We start from the raw sequence: 22,065 nt of genomic DNA on the forward strand, positions 1-22,065 counted from the left end.
TCAACGCACGCAAAACACAGAACATCTACAGAACATATGTAACAATGAGTAGACGAATCTTCAATCTTTTTTTAGAGATATTTGTGTGCATTTTTGCTCTGAGCACACGGCAGGCAAGATTTAGAAAAAAAAAATTCAACAACATGCATGATCTCTTTCGCTTTCCAACAATTGCAGGATGACTTCCCAAAATATGGCGGCCAATAATATGGCGTGGCATAGCATGGAGCGCTGAATAACGTGTCATAGCCTCTCTATGTATTCTCTACCTCTCTGACCGCATGCTATGGTGCATTTGGTCCATTGCCCTGCATACTTCATCTTTGGAGTACGTTTCTAATTGCAGCGCCATTTCAATCAAACACTGTATCGAAAGAGGTGACGCAATAGTTAGCACACTGGACTCGCAGTCGGGAGGACGACAGTTCGAATCCGCGTCCGGCCATCCAGATTTAGCTTCTTAGTGATTCTCCTACCTAAACGCTCCAGGCATATGCTAAGATGGTTTCTTTGCAAGGCCTATATTCTTCCCCATCCTTAGCAAACACAATTCGAATTTGTGCCGCGTCTCTAACAGCCTCGATGTCGACGAGGCGTTAAACCTTAATCTTCCTTCCGTCTTTCCTTCACGCACCTGTAACCAATAGCGCAGCAGAACTTTGTCTGCGGGGAACTCCGAACATGTAACCTTGACAAAGTGCCAGTGTCGTTGCGTTATGCTCTTACCGTGGACGACATGTGTAAGATACCTTCTAAAGTCCCGACTTACATTTGTCTTCCTTAGGTTTACTTTGAATCCGTATTCTGCGCCCAGCAGACAGTTCTTGCTATTCAGTTGGTACTGTAAGTCTTACTTTCGCACAGGAAAGCATCAGCGGCTATAAAGAACGATATCCTTTGACCCTGCATTGTAATCCCACTTCAGAAACGTACAGGCAGGGTATTCAACATACTGAGCAATTCACCATTTGTCAGCGACACTCTTAATTTCGGTACATTTTTCATAGCTCTTCTTCATAGTTTATTGACTGTTGCCACTTCTGGAATTCAGTTCCTAGCGAAACGGAGATGGTCTTTACCTGACTCTGTTGTTTCTAATTTCATCAACAAGGACTGCAGTGAGGTCCGTAAAAATCCGGATAAGTCAGGGTAGGTCTCGGGAATTGAGGATTCCGTACAAACTTAATTATGTGCACAGAGGTGACAGAAGTCATGAGATGGCGATATGCCTGTATACAGATGGCGGTAGTATCGTGCACACAAGGTATAAAAGGGCAGTGGATTAGCGGAGCTGTCATTTATGCTCAGGTGAGTCATGCGAAAAGGTGTCCGACGAGATTATGGCCGGACGACGGGAATTAGCATAATTTGATCGTGGAATGGCAGTTGGAGCTAGACGCAAGGGGCATACCATTTCGGAAATTGATACGGATTCAACATTTCGAGACCCACAGTACCAAGAGTGTGAAGAGAATACCAAATTTCGGGCATTACCTCTCACCACCGAAAACACAGTGACCGACGGTCTTCACTTAACGACCGAGAGCAGCGGCGTTTAAGTAGAGCTGTCAGTGCTAACAGACAAGTAACACTGCGTGAAAAACGCGCAGAAATCAATGTGGGACGTACGACGAACGTATCCGTTAGGACAGAGCGGCGAAATTTGGCGTTAATGGTCTATTTTAACGGACTACCCACGTGAGATGCCTTTGCCTATAGCGTGACATCGCCTGCAGTGCCTCTCCTGGGTTCGTTACCATATTTGATGGACGTTAGACGACTCGAAAACCGTGGCCTGGTAAGACGAGTCCGGAATTCAGTTGGTAATACATTATGGTAGGGTTCGAGTGTGGTGCAGACCCCACGAAGCCACGGAACCATGTTGCCAACAAGGAACTGTGCAAGCTGGTGGTGGCTCCATAGCGATGTGGTCTGTGTTTACATGGAATCGACTAGGTCCGCTAGCCCAGCTGAACCTACCATTGACTGGAAATGGTTGCGTTCGGCTACTTGGTAGACCATTTGTAGCCATTCATGGGCTTCATGTTCTTGAACAACGAAGGAAAGTGATCCTATACGAGTTCAGTTTTTACCGATTGAGGGACGGAGCGCTAAAACGACTATAACGAAAAACGTGCATGGTTGGATTTTTAGATTTTTATTTACACTCCAAGTACGGAATCTGAAAACAGGTTAAGCACAAAATCGGTGCTCCAAATAAGGTTTACAAGACTGACACATCTGATGGACCATAATAAGTTGAAGGTTACCAGAACCGAACTAAAGACGTAAATTTGTGATTCATGTAACCCAAAGACCGTCTGTAGTTCAGTTTATCTGTTCCGACAGCACGTATGTACAATCACGTTTTCCGTGATATTCGCTTAAAGTAAATGTCAACAATCTTCCTTTGAAAAAGGAGACGGCAGGTTCCATTTCCTATCTTTGCCCAATCCGAGTTCGTTCTCTAATGACCTCGTCGCTGACGGAACGCTTAATCTTACATCCTTATTTTTTTCAGACAATACTAGTAGTTTATTCGTAAAAATAGAAAGTTACGTGGTGGGTTTAGTGTTATGTGGTACGATAATTAAGAATATTTAAAGAACTGTACGGTGGACTTGTTCATAAAGAAGAGGAATTATCTATGAAAACTACAACTCATTACAACGGAATGGCTTAAGAAGCTTTTATCTTTTTTGTTCCAGGGCAGTTGGAACTAGTTTTCCTCTTGAGTAGCTGCAGACTTCAAGTTGTATTGAGAAATGACAGCAATCTGAAATAAAGGTAACAAAAACATTGCCTAACGAAGCCTTGAAGCTGCACAAAAAGCTTTAAATAATGGCATCGTAGTTACTCAAAGAGCAGGGGAGCGGAGAACGGATAACCGTCAAGGTAAACGAAAATTCCGACCTGAATGCATTCACTTAGTATCTGATGTAAGCGCCAGCTGCACCTACAGAAACACGTAGTCCTGCGCCGCGACGAACGGACTTCTCGCTCCCGCCAATTGGATCAAGGAAGCTGCCATTCATCTTCCGTTTCGTAGATCTTTTCTGCTATTACTATCTCTTTTTTAAAACCCGAGTTTTCCGTGTGCGTTAAAAATGAATAAGGAAGCAGCCCGAATGAAACGTGATGTGAGTGTAGCGAAATATGAAAGCAGGTGACAGGTCGATTTATACAGGGAAACTGAATACTGTTCCATCGTTCCACTGATGTGAAAAGACCACAAAAAAGCGTTACCGGGGCAAAATAATTGTTACAACGTTGAGATGAGAACTCAAAAGGTTATTTTTACTGTGACAAGAGGACGCGAGCGCCAAGAAGACGTGTAGAAACACGTTTAAAGCTGTTTTGTTACATGCCTTATACGAGACTGATAAATAGAAGTCGACCTCAGACACTTGTTTTTCGGTTTGATATTAAGCTATGGGAGGAAGAGTGCTGGTCGGATTACGAATAATGTCAGTAGCAACGGCAAGGCTAAGCGTACTAACCGATTTCATTCCTTTACTTTTCCCTTTCAGTAGGTAAAGAATAGCATGTAAGACAACAGGGTACTGAAGTTCCGTTTTGTTCCTTTTATGTGACACTCAGCCATAGTTAAAAGCATTTGGTCCACGTCTGGAACGCAATTCAGCAGTGACTCTGCGTGCCATGGATTTGACAGTGTTTCATAGGTTTCCAGAGGTTTGTGGCACCCAGTGCCTACGAACAGGTCACACACTTTGTAATGCCACTTCCTCGGACGAGAAATAAAAATCAAAAATTAGCTCCCAATAGACCAAAGATGTTCCCACTAGTCCCAAATTCCCAGAAAAGTAAATAAGCGAACGAAGTTCCATTTATTACTATTATTAGGACAATAACAAGTAATTAAATCTGGAATCTAAGACTTGACAATTTAGCAATCTACGAAAGAAAGATTAAATTTCAGTAAAATTAAAATCAAAATCATAATAAATCACAAAATTAGCATAAATTAACATTCGCAAAGTAGAACCAACGATCCCAAAGAATACTCCGTGTGAGTACTCTTTGGGAATCGTGAGAAATGACTAAGTATAAATCAATGCATTGTCACTACGTTACGAGAGTTAGCCAAAGCAGGTCATATATTTGAATGTTCGTACACGTAGGCGCGCTTGGATTGTTTTTGAGATTGAATAATTGCGACCAACATGACGCAGTGATACGATCTTCTGACTTCAAATATCACGGCATTAGAATTCGAACAGAGGACTTTTACCTACTAGAATAAAGTGAACTTTTAACTAGATAATTGAACTAAACATTACTTTGTTAGTGATTTAGGCAACGAACACTGATAGACAATTTTCATTCATAATAGCCAGTGGTTTATGGAACTTCAGTGATAGGTCCGAAGCATATAATTTAAATACCCCCAACACCAAGGAAAATTTTCTTCTCAAGGCTCGGTTAGGAAGTGACTGATATTGTGCAATAAAACACCCTCTCGTGCCAAGTCGTGCATTTGTGATTTAAAATTCTATCAAATTATTGGCATGAAACTCCCGAGTAATAATTACGCGCAGCGATAACATTTGACTGTAGCGCTCGGCGCTTGTGTAGAATCTTTGACTCAAATAACAAGACCACTGTTACGATTTCTTAGATACTTGAAATTACGACCAGCTTGTAGGGAATTTGTTGTGGATGTGACTGTATTGGTTTTATCATTAATATTTCATCATTAATCAGTTAAACATCGATTACGAACGATTAATTACGATTCTTGGTGAAGTAAATATCTCACGCACGTCGACATTTCGGTTGAGCACTGTTATTTTGTGTAACGTCGTCTTCGTAACTTGATAACGATCTCAACACTCTACCGACTGTCGCCGAGTTTTAGCCGAGGCCAAGTACAAATCAAACCAAATCATCGAGAAGAAGAGGCATTATAACTTCCCGTAATTTATGGGTGGTTGGCTTGTGGGCGCGGAGATAGCGCCCGGTAGCGTCCCAGTTGGGTTTCATCGTATTCAGATAAGGCGAATTAGGTGGCCAAGACATCAACGTGAGTTCACTATCGTGCTCCTCAAACCACTGGAGCACGATTCTGGCTTTGTGAAACGAGAAGTTATCCTGCTGGACGTTACCATTGCTTTGGGGGAAGACATCAAGCGTAAGGGGTTACATGTGGTCCCTAGTAATGTTCACGTAGTTGACAGCAGCCATGGTGCCTTCGTCTACTACAGCAGATCCCATGGAAGCCCAGATGAATGTCCCCCCTAACGTAATACTGCTCACACTGGCCTGTGTCCGTGGAGCGCTGCATGTTTCGAGCAGACGTTCGCTTAGATGGCGACATATCTGCACACGACCATCGACCGGGTTGTATGATTGCGGGGGTTTGTTTTTGCTCGTTTATTCTTGAATTGAGAACAACTGTGTGAGGTGAAATGACAAGTTCATTGTGGCAATATTTCTCACCAAATTACAGCTTTTCACACAGTTTTCAACTCGCCAACATAAAAACAGCGCAATGGATAACGCATCTTGCCAACATCAAAAAGTGAAATAAGTTTATACACAACAATGTTAACTATTAACTCTCTGAAAGAACATTAATCTTAAGCACAATGTTATGAAAGTTTAATTGGAAGTTTCTTTACACTAATCCTAAGCACAATAATATGAAAGTTTAACTGGACGTTTGTTTACAAAATTGCTGCTACACATACGTTATGATGTTGGTCAGTACTACGAAAATCGTCCGATTCCGGTTCAAAGTTCGGTACTATTTAGGATGGCAATCAAGTCCACGGTGGATGGTTAGTCAAGTGAGAAATTTGAGCGCAAGGTTACCCAAGGCCGCTCGAGTCACAGTGGATGCAAGCTGGTGAACCAACAAAATTTACGCCACTGCACGCGGTATTTACCTTAAGCTGCGACGTGCTGCTGTCTGCAAGGCCGCTCTCTCCCACTGAAATTCCTACAAACTAATCTGGCCTTTGCTGAACTTGCCAGCAGAAACTTTCCCTATGTTTCTCGTTATGCGAGAAAACATATACTCAGCCCTAGTCTTATTATGTGGCGATATACACGCGCATGGTTGGAGCAGCGTGCAAATTATAGTGCCCTCTCAGTTCTCGCAAGAACAGTTAACTAATTTGGCTGGTTCGGTTCTCCACAGTTGGAGCTAAATGTTGCTACAGCTAATTTTAGCTGGAGTGCAGCCGCTGTGAACGCAGTGTTCACACCAGTTTCTTCTCTGCATCGTACAGAGCGTTAAGCTCTCCGTTCTGCACTTGACTCCAGTTCAGAGAAGAGTCCTCCACACAAAATTTCTCTCTTGCCCTACTCATGGCAGAACTGCCTCCCTCCACTTGGGTTCCTTTCTCTCGTCTCGGCATTTTTCGACCAATAGGAGCATTCCTCTTATTTAGGTCTCATCTTCACCTTCTCATTGCGATTTGTAATGGTCTCTTGTAAGGTGCGGATCTGACCGTTTATTCTGCCACCTTACGGGGTTTAACAATACATTGGATTCTACCGACCAAGCGACACGATTCCATTGATCCACTGTCCAATCTCGATGATCCCGTGGCCGCTGTAATCATAACTGACGATGTTGTTGGCTCAACAAGGCAACACGCGGCGCTCCTCTGCTGCGGAACATCATGTTCAACACTGTACACTGACGGCTGTGCTGCCTGTGCCGTACTCTGTCGTCAAACCTGCCACAGATCGCCGCCTGCCCTGCTTCAGAGGGCAGGCAAGCCCTCGATCACTGTGTTCTGTGACGAGGTATGGATGTCCAACTTCTTGTCGCCTACACGTGGTTTCAGCACTCTTCAACCACTTTCCGCAGATGCTCACGATAGTACCGCGCAAACAGCCGACCAGCTACGCCGTTTCCGAGACACTCGCTCCCAGGCACTGGGCCACAACAGTCTGATTTTAGTCTAATTCGCTGAAGTAGATGGATTTATGCTTGTGCGCCACTTATCATTGCTTTACCACGTAAAGTGCCCTCAGCGCCACCACGCAGCATACGAGCAAGCGTTGGGCAGTGGTCATAATGTTTTAACTCATCAGTGCATAGTATGCAGCCGGCCGGGGTGACCAAGAGGTTCTAGGCGCTACAATCTGGAACCGCGCGATCGCTACGGTCGCAGGTTCGAATGCTGCCTCGGGCATGGATGTATGTGATGTCCTTAGTTAGGTTTAAGTAGTTCTACATCAAGGGGACTGATGACCTGAGATGTTAAGTCCCATAGTGCTCAGAGCCATTTGAACCATTTTTGTGTAGTATACTGAACACTTATTTCGCTAAATGACGTTAATACTTCGCGTGGGCAACAGGCGACTGCAATATTCTGCCCCTGATTTCATATTTAACGTCGGCCAGTGTGGTCGAGCGGTTCTAGACGCTTCAGTCTGGAACCGCGCGACCGCTACGGTTGCAGGTTCGAATCCTGCCTCGGGCATGGATGTGTGTGATGTCCTTAGGTTAGTTAGGTTTAAGTAGTTCTAAGTTCTAGGGGACTGATGACCTCAGATGTTAAGTCCCATAGTGCTCAGACCCATTTGAACCACCATATTTAACGGAACCACGTTCATACAAATAAAATTATGATACCAATAATATATTTGAATGATTGTAACGAACTGTTTTAATGTCGGAACAAGCAAATTGTAAAATGTGTCTAAAGGAATGAAGATATTTACTGTGGCTGTAAGACAATGCATCTGTAACTATTTTTCTGAAGATTGTCACAAGAAACTGCAATTAACTCTTAGTTGCTGTTCTGAGCTTGGTCAGGGGTAATGTAGTAGTAATGTAGTAGTAATCCCTGTAAGAAGGAATATTCTGAATTTTTTTAGTAAAGAACAGTTGTATGAATAGGCGTTATATTTTCCCGTAAGGTTACGACACATAATTTTGGTTAGAAACATCCAGAATTCTAACGAGATTGCCTGAAGAGGAAGTAATTTTAAAAGTGGATTTGTTCAGTTCCAGCCTGGTCAGCTCCATAGACGTAATTTTTCGTTTCAGATGGTAACAAACTCAAAGTGGGAATTGAAGTAATTCATTCCCTTATCATTTACTTCGTGAAATCAATGTAAATGTCGTGTGACTAGGACCTCCCGTCTGGTAGACCGTTCGCCTGGTGCAAGTCTTTCGATTTGACTCCACTTCGGCGACTTGCGCATCGATGGGGACAAAAATGATGATGAATAGGACAACACAACACCCAGTCCTTGAGCGGAGAAAATCTCCGACCCAGCCGGGAATCGAACCCGGGCCCTTAGGATTGCCACTCAGCTACCGGGGGCGGACATGAAATCAATAACTGGTCACGAGATTGTCAAATCTATACTTATGCAAACTTCGTCATCAAATACGCAGTAATTCTAACTCATATTAGTAGGTTTAAACCACAAAAAATGGAAACTAGATCGAGAGATTCTAAACTTTCGTTCAAAGGAGAGCAATGCGTTTTAATTACTGTCTGGTGAGTAAAGTAAGGTACCTAACTTTCTTAATTAGAACTGTAGAAGTTACTCTGTTAAAAATGTGCAAAATCTTTCATTCATTTTAATCATAAAGGATAACACTAACTCTTTTCAAATATGTGAGAGAGGTACGTCTATTGTAAAGGTAAGAATTATTAGTGTCTAGATGTGGAACAATTCAGCATTAAGTAACACCACAGTTGGACGAACGTCGCAGATTTTAAAAAAAAAATCCGTCAGCAGCTATCGGAATAAACTACATTTAAAATTAAAGCTTCGAATCCCGTTACTGAAACAAATGTACTAGACAATATTTTTTAAACCAGTGGTATTGGAATTTTATCACTGGGTCCATCTGATGGGACACCAACTAGCATGTTATTTGTACGATCAGCAGCCATATCATTATTATTCTTATTTTCTATCACTGCATGTGCACCAGTTTGGTGGCACGGTGTGCCAAGAGTATCTGAAAAACGAAAAGCTATAAGAAAATAACGTTTCATTTACGTCATTGATGTGTATCGAATGTATGTATATGTGAGTGCAAAGTTTGAACTAGCGGTTTACTACTATTAACAGGCTGACTTAGTCATCGCTGTATTTTGGTACTCAGCAAGGGCGTATAATTATGTCATCTCTAAAGGAGTTACGTGTGAAAAACTAGTGCTACGTTATCGTAAATGACTTCATGATCCATAGTTGCGTGAATATGCGTGTAGTTTCCTATTGAAAGTAAGTACAACAAGCAGCCATTTTCAACACCTCTACTTCTTCACAACTGAACTGTACCACGTCCGAATCGACGGGTTATTTTATAGACAACAGTACATTTATTTACTTCGTGAGAGACATATCTTTTGTAACCTTTTGTATGAGTGAATCCCCTTCCTTATATACAAGTGACAAAGAGGTTGAAGCGTATAGGTAAATATTGTTCTATTCACCGAATGTGTATCTAAAAATGGTTCAAATGGCTCTGAGCACTATGGGACTTAACAGCTGTGGTCATCAGTCCCCTAGAACTTAGAACTACTTAAACCTAACTAACCTAAGGACATCACACACATCCATGCCCGAGGCAGGATTCAAACCTGCGACCGTAGCAGTCGCGCGGTTCTGGACTGCGCGCCTAGAACCGCGAGACCACCGCGGCCGGCGAATGTGTATCTAAAGGGGGAGTTACAATTTGTATGAGGCATTTTACCTCCGGACGTTAGTTGTTCAGAAACGACTTAGGATTGGTAATATAAGTAATACACATATATATTCAGTGATATGTTGTCACAGTGCATCAGTTGGCATGCCCTTGCTGCAAGGCACCAGGACCCAAACGACCGCACGAAACTCTGACCACAGAAAAAAAAACTGCAAAAATCTCATTGGCAAAACCGGTCAAAAGACAGCAAACGAGGCGGGGCGGCGCTGAGCACTATGGCACTTAACATCTATGGTCATCAGTCCCCTAGAACTTAGAACTACTTAAACCTAATTAGCCTAAGGACATCACACAACACCCAGTCATCACGAGGCAGAGAAAATCCCTGACCCCGCCGGGAATCGAACCCGGGAACCCGGGCGCGGGAAGCAAGAACGCTACCGCACGACCACGAGCTGCGGACGCGAAAATTGGATCTAGAATATAGGGTTGGGTTAGAAACAGTTATGTAGTTTTGCACATATCTTACACGATATTAAAAAGGCGTGTTTTTGTTGGTAGATTTGTGACTACCACACCTTTTCTTACAGCCTGTCATATCCAAAACAAATCAAACGGTTTCTGTTTTCCTTCCATTTAAGATCGAAACCCGCGTCATTTTTCTTGTCACTTTTGATTTTTGGTTCTTATAGGCTTCATTCCAATTATTTACGACGTCTTAAGGCACTTATTTTCTTTATCCTGGAATATCTGACGCTTTTCACAAGCATTTTTATTTGTTTTATCGCAAGACATAGGATTTCTGTTGGCATCTAGAATGTTAATTGCCATTATTTGCTGTTCATTTGTATCGACGCGCATTAATTTGACGCGTGTTGCATGAATTTCAAAGTGTTCGCTGATATTCAGGATCTTAACTGTTTGTGTGGTGGCAGTGACAGAAAAGTAGAAGTGATGCAGAAAGTGCGTGTAAGTGTGGCGGTGGGGGGGGGGGGGGGGGGGGGGGGGAAGGGAGGAAGAGTTGGTTGTTTATACAAATCCTTTAATTTGATTTGCAGGGTGGTGTGTATTCATTTAATACGTTTTTGTCTTGGTCTATTGCTTTTTGTATGTGGTAATTATCCCATGTTGTTAACTTTTGGAACAGGCTATTGTTAGTTTTAAGGACTTTTAAATCATTTTCTACATTTGCTGGATGGCTATTCTTTTACATGGTCTGCAAATGTTGAGTGGAAAATCTTGCTTTTTTAAGGCCTTAGATGTTTTGTGTATCTGGTCCTGAACTTCCTACATGTCTGGCCCACATATACAGAATGACGCAAGTGCATGTTAGATGGTATATGCCAGATTGGCTATATTTCTCTGCTTTAGTGGGTTGCCTGCCTAGCTTGTTCTGTATTGTATTGTTTGTTCTGTAATATATTGTGAGCCTTTATGTTTTTAGTATATTTCCTATCGTGCGTAAGGCTTTGTTGTTGTACATCATTATGTCCCATTTCTGCCTGTTGATTTGTTGTGTCTTGTCGAGAGTGGTGTTTGTGTGTGTGTGTGATGTCTGTTTCTGTATCTTGTTGTTTATTTCTCTACTGTATTTGTATCACAGTCATTCTCCATAACAAATTGTAAAATATCCCGAAAAAAGCTTTCTTGTGGAAATTTCTTTGTTAACTTACACAATTATTTTGGGCACAGCTTTGAAATAGTAAAAAAATTAGTTGCATCCAAGTGAAGACTTATTAGAACATAATGACAGAGATAAAGATTTTTATTTATGCATACCACTTTGTCCACATTCTTTAAAATGAGAACCAAAAGTAGTTTCATTTTTGTCTGCGTCAGTGTTCTATAAATCTAACATCAGAAGATTTGCCCGTTTGCAGTATGTAAACTTTCGGACAGACGGTAAATTGTATCCCCTGTGAACTTTGTACCTTGGCGAGGAGACGTGGCAACTCAAAGATACTGGTAACGGGAAGTATCTGTGGACAAACGTGTCGTCCCTGCAGAGGGTCAGCAGCCTTTTTAGTAGTTGCAGAAGCAACGTCTGCTTGACCTACTGATCTGGCCTGGTAACGTTAGCCAACGTGGCCCTGCTGTGATGGTACTGCGAATGGCTAAAAGTAAGGGTAAACTACAGCTGTTATTTTTCACGAGATCATGCAGCTGTACTTTATGGCTTAATCATGACTGCATCCTCTTAGGTAAAATAGTCCTCCATTCAGATCTAAAGACAGGGACCAATCAGAAGAACATTTTCATCAAGAAAAACAAAACTGGTATTCTACAGGTTGGAGGGTGGAATCTTAGACCATGGTTAGATAGGTAAGATAATTAGGAAGGAAAATGGACCAGTTGACGAAACACTTGTGGGAATTAGTGAAGTGCGATGGCTGCAAGAAGAGGACTTCTGGTCATGTCGGTACAGTTTTAGTAACACAAAATCAAATGTAGTGCAGGAGTAGGCCTAATGATGAGTAATAAAGTAGGATTATGGGCAAACTACTATGAATAGCACAATGAATGACGCAATATCGTAACAAAGATAGACATGAAACCAACGCGATCCGTATCGTGTAAGTTTTTATACCGTCTAGCGCCGCGGATGAAGAAGAGACTTAAAGAATGTACGAAGGAAAGCTGAAAACCAATGCTTCTCAAGTTTATATGCGGACACTCATATAGCTTTTTAAACAAAACAAATGTCATTAACATTCTACATTTTTATTGTTCATTTGTACATATTTATTTCTCAACGTAGTCACCCTGGAGAGGAACACATTTACAAGAGACCAGTGAAACCTTCCCGTCTCCTCTATACCTCTTTTGTTAATGATAACCTTCCCTTAGGATTTCTATCTCTTGCTTAATAATGACAAATGAAATCTTCCCTTTGAAATTTATTCTCTTTCTCTATCTTCCATACAAATTTAATTGCTGCTTGTTAAAAGTGATTTTCTGATTATTTCGACGAAACATAGAATGTGTCGTCGTCGTGGCCCTCAGTCGTTATCTGCAATAACTCAAAACTGTTCCTTACCTTTTTTACTGTTACTGTCTCGCCATCTGCCTGCTACATCGAACTGCGACATGAATATACTTACTCTGTTTTACTATACTCTATTAGCTGCTGGTGGGCTTTCATAATAAGTGGCTGTATTTATTGCCAAGGCTGACGTTATTCTTTAATAGCAAAGCTGACGTTATTCTATAATTAATTTGACTGAAATTATGTAATTCATAGTTAAACTTTTTCTTGACAACAATAAAATTTTGCAAAGTTTTTGAGATGGATTATAATTAGAAATGCAATATTGCTGGCAAAAGTTAATTATATTCTGAATGAAATGATTTTACAAACGTTCAAATGGGACTTACTTTTTACAATAATCTTACAACTAGCAATGCGCAAACATACCTTCAGTAGTCTTGAGTTCCTCAAAAAAATTAATTCAATAATATTAGTTCCTTTTATTACAATAGTTAGCTGATGTGTCTATACATCCGTTTATAATCTCTTGTAAATCATAGCTAGTAACTGGCAGGCACACCGCTCCTCTCAACCTCTCGCTTCAGACCTGCTACAGACTCGCTTCACTTCTCGCTTACTACTGACTTCCTACGAACACTAAAGTGCGGTCTCTCCTGCCAACAATGCTTTCTGGTGCAGACAATCCCTGCTACCACAATTATTTCCAACATGACAAATATTAATTATTCCTACTTAATCCTATTAATAAAATATAAACATCTTTCATAAATTGTGATTTGACAATGAACAATAGAAATATACACGTCTTACACCAGTGTGTAGGTACCGTCACTGTAGAACGTTTGACTTTGTTGACAGAGCCACAAACTCACCTCTCTGTGGACCGGTTCATTATTATCTAAGTGTAGTCCTCGAAGGTGCATTCTTTTAGTTTTTGAAATAGATGATAACAGGATGGGGTCAACATGGGGACTATATGGAGAACGATCGATCATAGTGAACCCAACGAGTCTGATTATTAGCGATTCGCAACGCTCTTGTGTGGTATGGCATTGCCGGGCTGAAGCAAAGGGTAATCCATGTATGGACGAACTCGATTACAGCATGCTGTTTCTCACGCACCGACATAGCTGCGTTACACACCGCCATGTTATACGCTACAATTCGGAATCTCCTTTTCTCTGCCTTGTGATGACTGGGTGTTGTGTGGTGTCCTTAGGTTAGGTAGGTTTAAGTAGTTCTCAGTTCTAGGGGACTGATGACCATAGCTGTTAAGTCCCATAGTGCTCAGAGCCGTTTGAACCATTCGGAACCTCCTAGCGGCAGAAGGCTGCAAATACACTGAAGATCCAAAGAAACTGGTGTATGCATGCGTATTCAAATACAGAGATTGTAAATAGGCAGAATGCGGCGCTGCGGTCGGCAACGCCTATATAAGACAAGAAGTGTCTGGCGCAGTTGTTAGATCGGTTACTGCTGCTAGAATGGCAGGTTATCAAGATTTGAGTGAGTTTGAAGGTGGTGTTACAGTCGGCGCACGAGCGATGGGACACAGCATCTCCGAGGTAGCGGTGAAGTGGGGATATTCCCGTACGACTGTTTCGCGAGTGTACCGTGAATATCAGGAATCCGGTAAAACATCAAATCTCTAACTGCTGCGGACGGTAAAAAGATCCTGCAAGAACGGCACCAATGACGACTGAAGAGACTCGTTCAACGTGACAGAAGGTAAATCCCTCCGCAAATTGCTGCAGATTTCAGTGCTGAGTCATCAACATGTGTCAGCGTGCGAACCATTCAACGAAACATCATCGATATGGGCTTTCGGAGCCGAAAACCCAGTCGTTTACCCGTGATTACTGCACGACACAAAGTTTTATGCCTCGCCCGGGCCCGTCAACACCCATATTGGACTGTTGATGACTGGAAAAATGTTGCCTGGTCGGACGAGTCTCGTTTCAAAGTATATCGAGCAGATGGACGTGTATGGGTATGGAGACCACCTCATGAATCCATGGACCCCGCCTGTCAGCAGGGGACTGTTCAAGCTGGTAGAGACTCTGTAACGGTGTGGGGCGTGTGTGATCCCTGATACGTCTAGATACGACTCTGACAGGTGACAAGTACGTACGCATCCTGTCTGCTCACCTGCATCTATTCGTGTCCATTATACATTCCGACTGTCTTGGTCAATTCCAGCAGGACAATGCGACAACCCACACTTTTAGAATTGTTATAGGGTGGCTTCAGGTATACTCTTCTAAGTTTAAACACTTCCGCCGACCACCAAACTCCCCAGACATGAGCATTGTTGAGCACATCTGGGATGCCATGCTGTTCAAAAGAGAACTCCACCCCCTCGTTCTCTTGTGGATTTATGGACAGGCCTGCAGAATACATGGTGTCAATTCCCTCAGCACTACTTCAGACATCAGTCGAGTCCATTCCACGTCGTGTTGCGGCACTTCTGCGTGCTCGCGCGAGTCCTACATGATATTAGGCAGGTGTACCAGTTTATTTGGCTCTTCAGTGTACGTAGTCATGAAGAACAAAGATGTAGAATGTTAATAACTGTTGGTTTATTTGAAAAGTTATAAGAATTTTCACATAAAAAAATTGGAGGCAATACTTCTCACCACGCCCTCTTATGATGAAATAAAGGAAATTATTCAGATAATTAAGGAATATGAAAATTTAACTGTGGTGGATGACTGGAATTCATTGGTATGAAAAGGAAGAAAAGGAAAAATAGTGGGAGCACATGGGCTACGGGCAATGAACGAAAGACGTAGGCGCCTGGTTTTGCACTGAGTATAATCACTGCTAACAGTTTAAGAATCATGGAAGGAAGGTTGTATTCATGAAGAGATCTGGGGATACTGAAAGGCTTTATACTAATAATAAAATAGCAAGACACAGATTTTGAAACCACGTTTTAAGAGTGAGATATTTTGAGGAGCAAGAGTGGACACAGATGACAAGTTATTGGTTATGAACAGCAACTGAAGTGATTGCAAAAAGGTAGGAAGTGAAGGAGAGGATATACTGAAGAAACTAGAGGTTGTGAGAGCTTCAGAGGAAGCGTCAGGAAACGATGGACTAAAACAGGGGAAATGAATACAACAGAACATAAATGAATAGCTTTCAGAGGGAAAAAGGGAAGGCAACAGAAGTTCAAATAGGTAAAAAGAAAAGGCCTAGTATAAATCTCTGGATACCAAAAAGGATATTGAATTTAACTGACGAAAGGAAAATATATCAAATTGTAGGAAATCAAACAGGCAAAAGGTGGTGCAGATGTCTAAAAAATGAGGAAGACAGAAGGGGCAAAATGGCTAAGCCGGAAAGGCAAGCGGAAAAATGCAAGGCTGTAGAAGCATACATAACAATGAAAATGATAAATTCCGCCTAAAGGAAAGGGAAAGAGGTCTTTGAAGGGAAGCAGCTTTATAAATATCAAGAGCTCAGATGGCCAATCGGTATTAAGAACGTTGAAAGGTGCAAGAAATATGGAGAGCGTTTTTACAAGGGGAAGAAACTAGAGGACAGTATTATAGAAACAGAAGAGGATGTTGGTGAAGATGAGATAGGGGATACGATACAGCGAGAAAGATTTGACAGAGCACTGAAAGACTTAGCTGGAAACAAGCCCTCTAAAGAAGACAGCACTCCGACAGAATGAACGAGATCCTTTAGAAAAACTTATTCCTCCTGGCGTGCTAGATACAGGGGGAGGCGAGATAGCCTTCTGTTCCAAAGAAGGCAGGTGCTGATGGGTACGAATTCTATAGAGTCTTCAGTTTAATAATTCATCGTTGTAAATTATTGATAAGAATTATTTTTAGATACATAAAAGGGGGAAGATATGTCTGATGTGATAGAAGAAGAAACAGGAGTCGATACAGAAGAGATAGGGGATCCAGTATTAGAATCAGAATTTAAAAGAGCTTCGGAGAACATCAAATAAGGTAGAAGGGATCGATAACATTCCATTAGAATTTCTAAAATCATTAGGGGAAGTGGCAACAAAATGGCTATTCACGTTGGTGTGTATAATGTACGAGTCAGGCAATACATCGTCTGACTTCGGAAAAATGTCATCCACAGACTTCCGAAGAGTGCAAGATCTGAGAAGTGCGAGAACTATCGCACAATCAGCTTAACAGCTCATGCATCCAAGTTGCTGATAATAATAATATACAGAAGGCTGGAACAGAAAATTGAGGATGTGTTAGATGACTATCAGTTTGGCTTTAGAAAAGGCGAAGGCACCAGAGAGGAAATTCTGACGTTGCAGTTGATAATGGAAGCAAGACTAAAGAAAAGTCAAGACACGTTCAAAGGATTTGCCGATCTGGAAAAAGCCTTGGGCAATGTAAAATGGTGCAAGATGTTGGAAATTCTGAGAAAAATAGGGGCAAGCTATAGGGAGAGACGGGTATTATACAATATGTACAAGAACCAAGACGGAATAGTAAGAGTGGACTACCAACAACGAAATACTCGGATTAAAAAGGGTGTAAGGCAGGGATGTAGTCTTTCGCCCCTACTGTTCAATCTGTACGTCGAAGAAGCAATGATGGAAATAGAAGAAAGGTACAGGAATGGAATTAAAATTCAAGGTGAAAGGGTGTCAATGATACGATTCGCTGATGACATTGCTATCCTGAGTGAAAGTGAAGAGGAATTACATGATCTGCTGAATGGAATGAACCGTATAATGAGTACAGAATATGGATTGAGAGTAAATCGAAGAAAGACGAAAATAATGAGAAGTAACAGAAATGAGAACAGCGAGAAACTTAACATCACAATTGATGGTCACGAAGTAGTTGAGGTTAAGGAAATCTGCTACCTAGTCAGCAAAATAATCCATGACTGACGGAGCAAGGAGGACATCAACAACAGATTAGCACTGGCAAAAAGGGCATCCTGGCCGAGAGAAGTCTACAAGCATCAAACATAGGCCTTAATTTGAGGACGACATTTCTGAGAATATACGTTGGGAACACAGCATTGTATGGTAGTGAAATATGGACTGTGGGGAAACCGGGACAGAATAGAATCGAAACATTTGAGATTTGGTGCTACAGATGAATTTTGAAAATCAGGTGGACTGATAAGGTAAGGAATGAGGAGGTTCTGCGCAGATTCGGAGAGAAAAAGAATATGCGTAAAACACTGACAAGGAGAAGGGACAGGTTGATACGACATCTGTTAAGACATCAGGGACTGGCTTCCGTGGTACTAGAGGGAGCTGTAAAAACCAAAAACTATAGAGGAAGACAGATATTGGAATACATCCAGCAGGTAATTGAGGACGTAGGTTGCAAGTGCTACTCTGAGATGAAAAGGTTGGCACAGGAGAGAAATTCTTGGCGGGCAGCATCAAACCAGTCGGAAGACTGAAGACTAAAAAAATAAATAAATAAAAAATAAAAGAACCACTCGGATACGGTGGGCAGTCACCTGAAAGATAACTTGGATGAGTCGGAGCATCTGAAAATACCCAAAACGGACAGACGACCAAAACTCAAGACAGGACAAATAAACTACATTGCGACACACAATACAAATTCCCTCATACAACCAGGCAGACTCAAAATTCTGACGGATGAAATGGATCGCAAGGGGATTCTCAAAACCGGACTTCAAGAAATGAGAAATACTGATCAGGAGCCGATAGAATAACAAGGATATAGGATTTATAAGGGAATACCAGGGAAAAGAGTCATGAAACAGTGTCCACAATTTGGAACAGGATTCGTGGTGAGTCTGAAAATAATAGAGTCCATAATAGAATTTAAAGCACAATCTCCCAGGCTCTCAACATTAACTCTAAAAGCTGCAAATAAAATGTACACAATAATAAATGCCCATGCCCCGACATATGATAAAAATAATAAAAAAGAACACAGAGAAGAGGTAGAAAAATTTTGGGTGCTCTTAGATCAAACGACGAATAACATTAATAAAAATCACATCAAAATTTTAATTGGAGACTTCAATGCCCAGTTAGGAAGGGAAAAGAGATATAGAGACATAATAGGGAAATGGACAGCACAAAGAAGAACAAACAAAAATGGCATAAGACTAGTGGAATTTTGCAGAAACCATGACATGATCTCAAAGTCGACGTATTTTAAGAGAAGACCAAGTAAACTAAAAACTTGGAAACATCCAGACTGGAAAAAAGGAGAATGGCAACTGGACCATGTCTGCATGGACAAAAATTACCACAAGGAAATTTACAATGTGAAAGTACTGAGAGGGACAGATACCGGATCAGATCATTACATGATAAAAATTAAAATTAAATTAACCCCATTAGCAAAGAAAAAATCCCACCAGAAGAAGAAGAGAACCTATGACCCTCATAAACTGATACAAAATGAGGATTATGAAGCACAAACCAGGGATATAAAAATAACAGGTGATCTGGAAGAAATAATTCCCAAATTGAAACAAATAGCTGAACAAGTTGCCCCTATAAATCCAAGGAAAAAACACCAGTGGTGGAACGATGAATGTGATGAAGCAGTGTTGGATCGGCACCAAGCCTGGTTAAGGCATCAAAATGAAAAAACAGAAAAATCATATTTGGAACTCACAAAACAAAGGAAGACAACACAAAAAATAATAAGGAGAGTTAAACGTCAGTACCAAAAAGATATACTTCTAATGATAGAAACAAATAGTGAAAAAACAAACTCAAGAGACTATTACAAAATATTTGGCAGACAATTACAAAGATATGATCCTCCAACATTAATGTTAAAAGATAAAGATAATAACCTAGCCCATAGCAATAGTAAAAATACAGAAATTCTAGCAGAAACATTTAACAAGTTACTAAATTGTGAAGATCCCCCAGAACTTCTTCAGATAAACACAGAAACCCCAATTAAAACACCAGCAGAAAATATAAATCCACCTACAATTAATGAGGTCTACAGAGCTTTGAAAGAACTCAAAAACTACAAAGCAAGTGGAGAAGATCAAACGTTTGCTGAACTTTGGAAATATGCAGCAGAACCAGTAAAGACAGCATTACACCAATGCATAGTAAAAATCTGGAATGAAGAGAAATTACCAGAAAATTGGACTACTGCTATAATACATCCATTACATAAGAAAGGAGAAAAATCAAATCCAGACAACTATAGAGGAATTTCCCTTTTGGACTGCACGTATAAGATCATGGCAAGAATACTATACAACCGCTGTAAAGTTCAACTAGAACTGGAACTGGGAGAATATCAAGGAGGATTTAGATCCGGGAGAAGCTGCCCAGAACAGATAATCACCTTGAAGTTAGTTATGGATATCTACAAAAGAAGGCAAAAACAACTAGTCATAACCTTTGTAGATTTCAAAAAGGCGTATGATTGCATCCATAGATCTTCAATGATGAAAATATTAAGGAATTTTGGACTTCATCCTAAATTAATAAAAATGATACAGTTAACCTTAACAAACACCAAATCCAAAGGAAAATTTAGAGGGGAAATATCTGAACCATTTACGATTAAAACAGGGTTGAGACAGGAAGATTGTTTATCACCATTGCTATTCAATTGTGCTCTTGAATATGTAATGAGAGAATGGTTCAAGGAAAATCCTATGAATATTAAAATTGGAACTAAGAAAGATAAAATAAACCTAAATTGCTTGGGATTTGCTGATGACCTAGCATTACTAGCTAATAATATTCAGGAAGCCACGAAACAAATAACAAGCTTACAAAATACAAAAATTAGGACTCCAGATATCATTTGAAAAGACTGAAATAATGGTAACGGATCCACTTGTAAAGATCACATCACAGTGAACAATAGGGAAATTAAAATAGTGAAACAATTTAAATACCTGGGTGAAATTATAACACATAAATTGGACGAGAAACCTGCATGGCGAGCAAGAACTAATAAAATGATAAAAGCTCAAAAACTAACATGGTCTACGTACAATAAAAAATGTCTATCAATTAAAACAAAATTAAAACATTACAAGACGGTGGTTCAACCAGAGGTTACATACGGAAGTGAAACTCTTTTAAAGTCACCCAGAAAAACAGAATTGACAAAATTTTAAAAGTAGAGAGAAGAATTGCTAGAACATGCATAAATAAGAAATATCAAAAAGCTGGGCAATGGCGGATAGTTCCAAATGAAGTGGTATACAGAGAACTGGAGCCCATCACCGATACTATACGAAAGAAAAGGATCTCTTTTTGTGGTCACATTCTGAGGACACCAGAAACCAGATTATCAAGGAAAATTATTGAGAAACTCTGGAATTTGAAACAACAAGAAGGATGGCTTAAGGAAATAAGAGAGGATATGGAAGAACTGTAAATAACTCTGGATGATTTGCAGAACAAAACGCCAAATTTAAAGAATTTGAGGGACACAGAAATAAGATTTAAACCAAAAATTGACAAACGACATACAATGAAAAGGGTATTTACAGATGAGGAACGACGAAAAGCATCGAAACGAATGAAGAGATACTGGGCCACTCGGAAGGGGAAAATACAAAAGAAGTGGACCAGAAGTGATTGACTGAAGTGGTCCAATGAGGCCGTAAAAGCAGAAGAAGAAGAAGAAGAAGAAAAGAACTGGTAGGACCCGACCTCGTGGAAGATCTTTTCGGGTCCCAAAGAAATATAGGAACACACAGGGCAATAGTGACTGACCTTACGACCTATCCTAGTGACTGACCCTACGACCTATCCTAGAACGTACGTTGAGGAAAGGCAAATCTACATTTGTGCAGATATCAGACTGTACTTATAAAGAGTCAAACGGCGTGGAAGGGGTTCATACCGTGAATACAGTACGCTCAAATGTGAAAGAACGCGTAACGCTCCATTTGCCTCTCATTTAGTTGCAAAGACCAACATACCTCCATGAATTTTGAAGCAAACTAAGGAAAAACACAAAAAATGACGAAAGCAGGATAACTTGCCGGTCACAGAAAATTTTAACTTTTTTCCATTTTACGTCTCTTTGCATTTAACAACGTCGTCGTGAGCCATATCAAAAACTGCGTTCGTAAAAGATAACCTTTCGAAATTTCCAGCTGAATGCATATGTACGAGGGAGAATCGGAAAGTAACGCACAATATATTTTTTTTCTTTCCTGGTATCGCAGCTGGAATACCGAAACTTCAAGACGATACAGTTTGAAGTTTGCACTGCAGAGGGTACTTTGATTTCATGTGCAGCTCTAGCGAGAGAAGCCTGAACTATGAATCAAAAATAGCGCCCATGTTACTGTTATCAACTAGTGAAGAGCAGCGAAGTGTAGTTCGATATTTGTGAGCCAAAGGGCATAAACCGAGTGAAATTCACAGGGACATGCGGGGCGTGTATATGGACTGTATGGACCGTAGCTATGTATCCAGGTGGTGTGCATCCATCCA

The sequence above is a fragment of the Schistocerca cancellata genome, chromosome 2 (assembly GCF_023864275.1).
Source record: "Schistocerca cancellata isolate TAMUIC-IGC-003103 chromosome 2, iqSchCanc2.1, whole genome shotgun sequence".
Taxonomy (NCBI): domain Eukaryota; kingdom Metazoa; phylum Arthropoda; class Insecta; order Orthoptera; family Acrididae; genus Schistocerca; species Schistocerca cancellata.